Source organism: Mirounga leonina, unplaced genomic scaffold, assembly GCF_011800145.1.
Source record: "Mirounga leonina isolate KUSES-001 unplaced genomic scaffold, KU_Mleo_1.0 Mir_101799, whole genome shotgun sequence".
Lineage (NCBI taxonomy): Eukaryota > Metazoa > Chordata > Mammalia > Carnivora > Phocidae > Mirounga > Mirounga leonina.
Window position 1 is genome coordinate 3,637,117 of NW_023270210.1, and position 10,115 is coordinate 3,647,231.

Here is a 10,115-nt window from a genome sequence, read left to right on the forward strand (position 1 = left end):
GAAAGAAAGAAAGAAAGAAAGAAAGAAAGAAAGAAAGAAAGAGACAACCCCTGGTCCAAATTCCATAAAAAAAAAAAGAAAGAAAGAAAAAAAAAAATTGCCAGAGTTCCTTCCCTCTCATACTCAATTTGGCTGTATTTTTCAAAAAAAGAACAGTTTCAGAAAATCAATTTAAACACAATAAGACTATTTTAACATAAGTTGTTCTATTAACCATAAAAGCTTCTCCACAAACTGAGTTGTTCACTTGATTCGTTTTTATTTTGTTTACTTTGGGGGGGGTCCTATTTATTTAATGCTGTAAGGGCACTTATTTATATTTATCTAGGCTTCAGTTATGAATACTACAGGTTTTTAGATTCATAAGGGGGGGTTCAGCTTTTATGTTAGCATTACTCCATTTTAAAACAGGGGATCTTCTGGAGTAGCTGAGACTTGTCTACTCTCAGTCTGGATGGGCTCAGATACCAGTCCTAATGCAAATGCCTTATCTTTTGAGAACAGAACCAAAGGAAACCTCAGGTGGCTCCTTTGAAAAACTCACGCTTGCAGCATGGCTTTCAAACTTGGAAAGTCTGCAGTTTCGCCGTGAACCAGCTGCTCGGCCTCCTACAGCCAGGTAAGTCTCCCGCTTTCCATCCCGCCTCAACCGTGCTAGCCTCTGGCTTTGCTACCCGCTCACCTTCCTCGCAAATCTGTTTCTCGGGTGTAGGCTGATGCTGGGAACTTTCTAGAAATTTCCAAAGAAGAGTGAAAGGGTGCTTCCTGCAGTGCCACCCGCGATGCCGTCCCTATGGAGGCCTCAAAGCGCCAGCCTTCCCACCTGCACACCCCACGGTCCTCCCAACCAAGCCACCCTCCCGGGGTGCTCCGGAAGACGTCTCTCTGAACCCCCGGCGGTGGCAAATGGCAGCGTGCCCCCCAAGGTCTGCCACCTCCCGGGAGCCCTCACCTGCCTGCGCTTGCCCTCTGTCCTCTCGGAGGCCTCCCCTGCGAGTCGGGTGCCCGGGGCCCACGGGAGCCGAGCGGCGGGCCGCGGCGGGCTGAGGGTCTGGGGGCTCCTCCTTGGCCTCCGGGTCTCGCCGAGAGCCCCGAGGGTCCGGGAATGAAGCGCCGTCTCCGATTCCTCGGAAAGTGAAACCCCCAAGCCAACGGTGCTCTAACGGCACGAGCAGGGGGCAAGGGCCATTTCCGCCTTGACCTGAGCTGTTGGGGTCACGGAGACCGCCTCCGGAACTGGGGTGCGGGACGCCCCTTCCGCACAGCTCCTGGCTTCCGATCCCCAAGGTTCCGCTCCAGCGCCGGACACTGCAGAGCGGCACCTGCTGGGGCCTGTGGAGCCGGAAGATGGGGGGTATTTGGGGTCCAATCGGGGCTCCATAGCGGAGCTAAAGAGGCTCAGATCTCCTCCTGATCAGAAAGGTCCCTGCAGCCGGGGAGGGGGGGAACCAAAATTTCATCCGTGGTTGAGTCGCAAGCCGAGTAGCAAGCCGAGTATCAAGTCCTGCCGGGTCAATGCCGCTCTTCGGGGGCAGACTCGGTGGTGCCCGGAGCCCCAGAGGACAAAGGGGGGGCAACCGTAGGCTGTTCCCCTTGACTTGCCATCTCATTAAGCATGACGATCCCAACCACGAGACCGCTTTCCTTCACCTTCCCAGTCTGCCCTCCTCACCAGCCTTTTCCTGCGGGGACATCACTACACGATTGGACTTCTCAGGTCTGTTTCTAAAGACTCAGAGAAGACAATTCCACCACGTCCCTCAGCCACTCACTCCAGAACTAAGTAATCCTCACTGAGGAATAGATTTAACACGACATGTTGTTTTCTCAAGCTGGCCAATTTTGTTAAAAAGACAAGGTAGAAAGACGTCCAGTGAGTTGAAAGATTGAAAACCACCTTTCATTCTGACCCAGCATACAGTATGGGATGAACCAACTAAATATTAATTTAACAATATCATTAATATTAAACTTTATTCATAGTAGTGACAACCTTTGTCCCTCAAACAAGGACATGCCGCAGAAAGGGCTCCAGAACTTTCTGTCTACAACACAATCTTTCCGATTTCAAAACTGGACCATTCAATCATTGCACAAAATATATGTGTATGTAGGATGTAAAAATATATCAAAACACCATGTTGTACACCTCAAATATATATTTTTTTAATTTGTCAATCATATCTCAATAAAGCTGGGGGGTGCATCACCATGGGGGGGGCTTTGGATATATTCTTTTCTTCATTCTAAAATTAAACTTAAAATCCTGGTACCCCTGAAACTAACATAACATCGCATGTCAACTATGCTTCCATTAAAAACAAGTTAAAATCCTAAACTCCTTATGGAGTTTAGAAAGAAGCTCCTAAACTCAGTTTCAGGAGGGACTCATTTTAAAACAGTATGACTCTTCCCAAAGTGCATTTTAAATAGACCATTCGGATTTGTAGCCGTTGTACAGCCTTCAGGCACCACAAGCTCTAATTATTAAGTTTCAAAGCTTCAGCATGGCATGACATCCGAAATAACCAGGAAATGATAGAGCAAGAAGTTGTTCGGTGAGGCAGGCATTTACATAACACTTCCCATTGTCCCCAACTCTCAAGTTCTTCTCATCCTAAAACAAATCAATTCTTTCAGTGCCAGATTACATGCAAGGAGGGAAGGATAACATGTAGGTAGGTAATGCTTGTCATTTGTAGAGCATATCATCAGCATTAATTACCTTGAATTACACAATTACTACTGAGCTGTCAAAGACAACAGTCAAAAGAGAGGGATTACTAAAAGCATTAATCCTAAAATGACTGACCAACCTTCCTCAGAAACAAACCATGACTCGCCCCCAAAAGCAGAGAGATTAGCAGCAGCAGAGCAGGAAGAGCTTGGGCTTAAGTATAAATCTTGGCCGGTCTTGGAGAATGTCATTAACTTCTCTGAAGCCACAGTGTCCTCTCACCAATGGACCCAATAATAAATAGTACCTGCCTCATAGAGTAGGGAGGATTCGATGGGATGATTCATGCAAAGTGCCTGGCACAGAGCCCAGCAAGAAGGAGGCCCTGGTCAGTGGGGACGTAATTACGATCAGGAAGCACAATGAAATACTCACCAAAGGCAGGCAGGGTTTCCAGATGTCCATCCCCTCTGAACACAGCATGCAAGATTTGGGGAACTTCCACCTGAGATTCTTCTGATCTTGCTTGGAGGTACCACTTTACCTCTGGTGTTTCTCGCAGGGGACCTGCCAATATCAGAGACTAGGCATTCCTCTGCAAAGAAAGAACAGCCATGAGTAGCCTCTATGGCAAGCCCCAAAATTCCATGGAAATCTCCAAAGGAATTCCCTGGAAGACAAAAAAAATAAATAAAACAAAAAAATAAGTGATGTAACATTTTATCTCCGTGTGGGGATCAAACTGCCGGTTGTTTGCTTCATCCCCAAAGGAAATAAGTATCCCATTTTTACATCTCTTGAGGGAAAAGACAACACACTTGCACAAAATCAACTTCAAGTCACTCCTGGCTTATAAGAGCACTCACACCTTTGTTCATCTCCAGTTCAGTCAGATGCCATTGTGTGAAAATGTAGTAATATTTCTAGTACATCTGGAATACATGGATCAATGTGTGAGTTGAGTTTCTGTTAAAAGTCCCCCATTTTTCCTGGTATGATACTAATATATAGTGGTGTACTTTAATGAAGTATGATCTATTTTACTTATGGGAAAATTCAATGATAAATACATGAAAGGAATTTAAGGAGTGCTATTTCATTCCATCTTGAATTTAAAAAAAAAAAAAAGCAATCAGTGATTTCTGCAAGGATCCACCCTTTTAGTCCACATCCCCATCAGCTCTGGCCTGCATCCCTGACTGGAGTCCTTCCTACTCTCACTCTTGTCCCCACCAAACTGGTCTCCACCCAGCAGCCACGGTGGCCTTTCAAAAAGTTCATGTCACATCAAATGTCAATCAGGCGACGACTGCGCCACAAGCACTTCGGGCTGTTGAGGAAAACCCCATCCCATTCTCACCGCCTCTAATACCCTCCCAATCATAATGGGTGCTCTTCTCTTCTCACTGCACAACAGTTAGAACTTTGCTAGAGCTTTTACTAAATATTTTAATGTGACAAACTACGGAAGAGACACGTTCTGGCATTGAAACCATAAAAAAAGATAATTTTTTTTTTTCTGGGAGATCATTAACTAAAAAGAAAGACCAATTGTTAAAATATGTTCCCAGAGGGCCTAAATGCCCACGTGTTCTTCCTGTACTCTCAACTTAGCAAGAGTAAGTTTGGAACATTCAAATTACCTACGCTCTCCAACCTACAGACTGTGGGTGAACCGCTAAGGATCTCTTACAAGGATGGGAGTGGGGTGGAAGTATGGAACTTCCTGGGGGTTCTGCCTTAGTGATGCGGGCATAGCCAAGTGAGTCCTTACTGATGGGTTAGCCCAAGCCCCTCATTTTCCAACTAAGGACACTGAAGCCCACTGAATCCTTTGGGAAGGATTGTCCAGAATCTGAGAGCCCAGAAGAAGGACTGGCTGCTCCCACTATATCATGCCCTCATGTATTTTGCATCCACAAAAAGTCCCTATGTCTGGTGATAAGGATGTCTTTTTACTTCTTAGTATAGGGAGGGTATTTTTCATATGGGAGATTTGTTTCCAGAGGAGGGCCTGAGTGTCTTTGCACCAATTGCTTCCCAAGTAGCTTCAATTCAAAATAATCAGTACACCACTGTGGTACATTTTGGGCAGCCTTCCCTTGGCCCCCACAGCACAGGACCTTAGGATGCTTTTATAGGAGAAAACATCTTCACTTAAGACTGTGAGCAAGGCATGTTTTTGTTCTCTGGCCATTCCTTTCAGCATTTGTATAATTATCTGTAGCTTCAGTTGCTATGGAAAGCAAACACCACTTACCATGACAACCATAACAGCTTAAGGTACGCAGCTTGATTCAGACTGTGAAGCTTCAAACACACTGAAGTGTGTAGGGCTTTAATATCCCTCCTTTAAAAAAAAAAAAATCAACCAAATGTTCTTCTCCCCAGAAAAGCCACCTGAGTATTCTCCACTTTCTCTGTGTTATCTGTCATGAAAAGCCAGCATACCTCAAGGAATACCTGAGGGCTGAAATCAAAGGAAATTTTAGTAAAAATTGATTAAAAAAAAAAAGGTTGGTAAGAATCAAAGAAAAAAGAAATGAAGATCTACTGATCTACTGTGTACCTATTCTGTGCCAGAAGTGTGTAGATCCTTTTACATACATTTCATCTGATTGTGATTGTACCTCATTTTACAGAAGAGAGAAACAGACCCAGGAAAACGAAATAACTAGTCCAGGGAGACAGAACTGGGATTCAAACTCAGTGGGCTGGCTCCACCCAGCCCAGCATACATTGTTTATTCAAACAGTCTAGTCACCGGATTATTTTAATCAGTCCAAAACCGAGGGTTCAGAATGAATTTTTGTCAAAAAAATTTAGAAAACAAGTAGTTCTTGTTTTTAAAAAATCAATCCACTCCTCCAATCACTGGCCTTCTTGTCTCCCAGTATTCCCAGTATACTCCGGCTGCCCTGGTTCAGATCAGAAATCATGAGGGTGGGCAGTGGGTTGGGAATTCTGGCTGCAACCCACTAGGATGGCTATCAAAATGACAGATGATAAGAAGGAGTGTTGAGGATGTGAAGAAATGGGAACCCGCATACCCTGCTGGTGAGAATGTCAAGTAGTACAGCCACATTAGAAACCAGCCTGGCATGTCCTCAAAGGTTAAACATAGAATTACCATAGGACCCAGCAATTGCACTCCTAGGTGTATGCCAGGAGAATCGAAAACATTTCACAGCAAAACTTGTACAGGCATGCTCATACAGCATTATTCATAATAGCCAAAAAGTGGAGATAACCCAAATGTCAATCAGCTGATGACTGGATAAGCTCGTCACAAAAAGACATATACTGTATGATTTCACCTATGTGAGTACCTAGAGTTGTCAGATTCATAGAGACAAAATGTAGAATAGAATAGTGGGCTGGTTACCAGGAGTTCGAGGAAAGAGGAAATGGAAAGTTGTCATTTATGGGGACAGAGTTTCAGTTTTGCAAGATGAAAAGAGTTCTGGAGATTGGTTGCACAACAATGTGAATACACTTAATACTATTCAACTGTATTCTTTAGAATGGTTAAGATAGGGTGCCTGGGTGGCTCAGTTGGTTAAGGGTCTGCCTTCGGCTCAGATCACGATCCTGGAGTCCCAGGGTTGAGTCCCATGTCATGCTCCCTGCTCAGCGGGGAGTCTGCTCCTGGCCCTCCCCCTGCTCCTTCTCTCTTTCTCTCTCTCCCCCTCATGCTTGTGCGTGTGTGCATGCTCTCTATCAAATAAATAAATAAAACCTTTTTTTAAAAGATTTTATTTATCTATTTGACAGAGAGAGACACAGTGAGAGAGGGAACACAAGCAGAGGGAGTGGGAGAGGGGGAAGCAGGCCTCCCACCAAGCAGGGAGCCCAACGTGGGGCTTCATCCCAGGACCCTGGGACCAGGACCTGAGCCGAAGGCAGACGCTTAATGACTGAGCCACCCAGGCGCCCCGTAAAATCTTAAAAAAATAAAAAATAAAATTGTTAAGCTAGAAAGTTGTATGTTACATGTGTTTAACCATAATAAAAAAGATGCCATTTATAACGAAATGTCCAGAATGAGCAAATCCATAGAGACAGAAAGCAGATTAGTGGTTCCAGGAGCTGAGGGGAGGGAGAATGGGGGCAGTCCCTACCAAAGGGGGCAGGGTTTCTTTTGGGGGTGATGAAATGTTCTGGAATTACATAAAGGTGATGTTCATACAATCTTGTGAATATACTGTAAAACCACTGAATTATATTCCTCTAAAGGGTAAAATTTAGGATATGTAAATTATATATCAATTAAAAATTAGAAGTGAGAAAATGAGAGTCTAGGAGTGAGAACTGGTATGTATGGCAGAAATAAAAGGGAGAGGAAGGAGAGGAAATTGATAATTATGAGAAACCATACAAAGGCAATGCACCGACCTGCTTGGCCCCAAACAGCTCGTCGTAGCCTGGTTGCCCACAATCATGTGCCACAGCTCAAAGCAAGTATGGGCTTCATGGCTGGAGATCAAATATTTGAGCAAAATATGTATACAGCTTTATGATTATTTTAAACATGACACAAAATTACTATAAAACTCAGTTGATAACTAGTCATAACGCCTAACTAGAGGATACAAAGAAATAATTATAATATGAACAAATGCTGATACTCTATTTGCATACAACCTGAAGGTAATTATATATTCCCATCGTATATCTTTTGAGTAAGTCCTACCTCATTCTCACCACTGATGTTGGATAATAGAAATCTCCGTGGACAGCTACCAGGATACTAGGGTAAATTAACAATAAGCATCATTTAATTAATCTGCTGCTTACTGGATTTGTTACAAGTGCATCAAAGCTCCTGATTTATAGCAATTTATGGCACGAGTTCCTGGCTGTCCCATGGGGCAAGGAATTGCCACAAACACTTTAGAATGAAGAAAAGTGAGAATTGGAGACTGAACTGAGCCTTCAACTTTCAAGGAGCCCTTGGCACAAAAGTGCTGCCTATACCAAATCCAGCAGGTGAGCCCCTGCTCAGATTTGTCTTGCAAGCTTGGCTTTGTTTTGTTCTGTTTTGAGGAGTTATTACTTTCCTAGCACTGAGGGAAATAACCAAGGTGAATGCACACAGAGTCAAGCTCAAGTCATGCTAGAGATACTATTAAATTTAAGCAGACTATGGAACAAAATAGAGTTCAGAGAGAGACCCAGATATGTATGGGATCATAGGATATGATGAAAGTGGTGTCACAGATTACAGGAAAGGATAGATTATTTGGTGGTTGGTGTTAGGAGAATTGTCTCATTATGGGAGGAAAAATCAAACTAGGTTCCCATCTAACAATCTGTATGAAGGTGGATTCCTAATGTTTTCAAGAATAATTATGAAAGGAAAAAATAACATTGAAAAGGAAATTGCAAAAATATTTTTTCATCTTGGAGTAAGGAAGAATTCCTTAAATAAAAAAATCTTTGTTTTTTCTGAACCCAAAGATGTGAGGTGAAAATCAATAAATTTAATTACATTCCAATTAAAGATTTCTGTTTAATGAAGGACATCACGGATAAAATTAAAGACAGATGGTAAGATGGAGGAAAAAACTGCAATATCTAATGCCAACAAAAACTAATATTTTAAAAGCATCACCAGAAAGATAGGAAGCCTAATAGAAAAATGGGGAAAGGATAAAGGAACAAAACATTTATGAAAGAGGAAACCCAAAAGGCAAGTATATAAAATGCTCCAACTCCTTAATTAATGCAAATTACAACATCTATGTGATATCTTACATCTGTTGGCCTGGAAAATATTAGAACGCTATAGATTACCAAGTGTTGACAGAACTGAGGTATTATAGGAATCCTCATGCTTTGCTGTGGGAGCATAGACAAGGCCGGTCATTTGGAGAACAGTCCAGCACTACTCAGTTAAATTAGGTATACACAATGGCCCGGCAATTTTGATTTTGTATATGTATGTTTGTATGTGTGTATTTGTGTACGTAAATGTGCAAAATTTTAATATGTTGGGGCGCCTGGGTGGCTCAGTCGTTAAGCGCCTGCCTTCAGCTCAGGTCATGGTCCCAGGGTCCTGGGATCGAGCCCCACACCGGGCTCCCTGCTCCGCGGGAAGCCTGCTTCTCCCTCTCCCACTCCCCCTGCTTGTGTTCCCTCTCTTGCTGTATCTCTCTCTGTCAAATAAATAAAATCTTTAAAAAAAAAATTTAATATGTTCATAGCAGCATTATTCATAATAGCTATAAAGATGGAAAAAATCTAAATGTCCATCAACTGATGACTAGATAAACAAAATATGGTATATCCATATGATGTAATATTATTTAGCCATAAAAATGAAGTACTGTTACATGCTACCATATGGATGAACTTTGAAAGCATTATGCTAGTTGAAATAAGCCAGACACAAAAGGACAAATATTGTATGATTTCATTTATATGAATATCTAGAATAGGCAAAGCCACAGAGAAAGAAAGTAAATTAATGATTGTTAGGTACTAGGGGTAGGGGGAGATGGTACTTGACTTGGGATAATGGGTATGGGATTTCTTTTTTGGGTGATTAAAATGTTCAAAACTTAGATTTTAGTGACTGCTATGAGACTCTGTGAGTATATGAAAATTATTGAATTATGTGCTTTAAACGGGTGGGTTTGTGATATGTGAATTATATTACAATAAATCTGTTATTTAAAAAGGAAAGAATGAATGCATGCATGAATACATGAAATAGATAAATAAAAATGCAAGCAGGGCTTTGCATGGAGTTATGATGAGAATGTGCCCAGAGGAAGGTAATTAATTCAGTCTTCTGCTCCAGTGGTATCTGCCTCCTTTTCTCTGACTACAAACTTCCTGGACGTTGTAGATCTTTTGAACGTATTATCTTCTCCTTTGATTTGCTCCAGACCACTCTATCTCAGGTCCTCAGCTCCCATGCACATGCTGGGCCTGGGTTTGGCCTTGGTCTGAACCACACTACAGATGCTATAGGCCAGTCAAAGCCTCCTGCAGATAGAGGAAATGGTAGACAACTTCTGACATGACTTTTAGTGATCCTCATCTCCTGGTATTCATGATTTTGTGTAATCTTCTCCTCCTTGAGTATGGGCTGGGCCTAGAAACTTCCTTCTATCCAACAGAATATGGCAAAAGTTGTAGGATGACAATTCAGTGATTAGATTAGAAGAGACCATGACTTGTGAATTTCATCGTGCTAGCTCTCTCTCTCTATCTATCTCTTTTCTGTCTCTATTTTTCTCTTTCTCATTGGTATTATCCCTTGCCCTCTCACTTGTTTGCTGCTATGTTGTGAGATGCTCTATGCAGAGCACACATGACAATGAACCAAGAGATGCCTCCAGTCAACAGGTCATGTGGAACTCAGGCTTCACTCCAACAATCTGCAAGGGATGGAATTTTGCTACCTACCATGTGAGTGATCTTGGACAAG

The 10,115-nt window shown here is 42.5% G+C and overlaps 1 long non-coding RNA gene across 1 annotated transcript in view; it reads right to left on the bottom strand.

Moving 5' to 3' along the window:
- Positions 1-3,268, bottom strand: part of LOC118014156 — a 40,859-nt gene extending 37,591 nt beyond the window's left edge. The window contains exon 1 of the long non-coding RNA XR_004680218.1: positions 3,113-3,268. This is a non-coding gene — a long non-coding RNA (uncharacterized LOC118014156). The remainder of the gene's footprint in view (positions 1-3,112) is intronic.
- Between the last annotated feature and the right edge of the window lie 6,847 nt (positions 3,269-10,115).